This window comes from Elephantulus edwardii, unplaced genomic scaffold, assembly GCF_000299155.1.
Source record: "Elephantulus edwardii isolate Elephantulus edwardi_28Jun2011 unplaced genomic scaffold, EleEdw1.0 scaffold00221, whole genome shotgun sequence".
Classification (NCBI taxonomy): domain Eukaryota; kingdom Metazoa; phylum Chordata; class Mammalia; order Macroscelidea; family Macroscelididae; genus Elephantulus; species Elephantulus edwardii.
In genome coordinates this window covers 606576-607051 of record NW_006399971.1, presented here as the reverse complement: position 1 = coordinate 607051, position 476 = coordinate 606576, and the positions used below count along the sequence as shown (strand labels likewise).

General features: G+C 49.6%; 1 protein-coding gene across 1 annotated transcript in view; it reads left to right on the top strand.

Annotated features, from left to right (window-relative positions):
• Nucleotides 1-476, top strand: part of LOC102854222 (butyrophilin-like protein 2-like) — a 70260-nt gene that overhangs the window by 186 nt on the left and 69598 nt on the right. The window lies entirely within an intron of this gene.

The following is a 476-nucleotide window of genomic DNA, read 5'->3' as shown; positions in this document are numbered from 1 at the left end:
TGAAATTGGAACTCTCATACTGGTGGGAATGTATGATGGTACAACCACTATAGCGGGCAAACTGGTGTTTGCTAAAACAGTTGGAAATAAACATATCATTTGACCTCAGTATACCATTATTGGCTGGAGGCGACTTAAGTTTGAGGACTCCGAGTAAGTGTGGTGGTTTTATTGGGGCCGAGGAGGGGGTTGGCAGAGCGGACTTGCCAGATGAATGGGGGTCTGGGGCAGGGAGTTTCCCAGCATTAGAGCGTGCCAGGCTGCTAAGACACGGTAGGACCCTCGGACCTGCGGCCCTTGGGCCAGTGTTTCATTGTTTTTGTTCAGACATTCCTCTAGGTCATGTAGCTCTGGTGTACAAGTTGCCGTACAGCAGTCACTTGTGGTTGCTATGAGACTGAACACTGTGACACTGTTGTGTCAAATGCATTAATGGCTGGTTACCCAATGTGGACAGAGAGTAGGGTGGAGCTCCC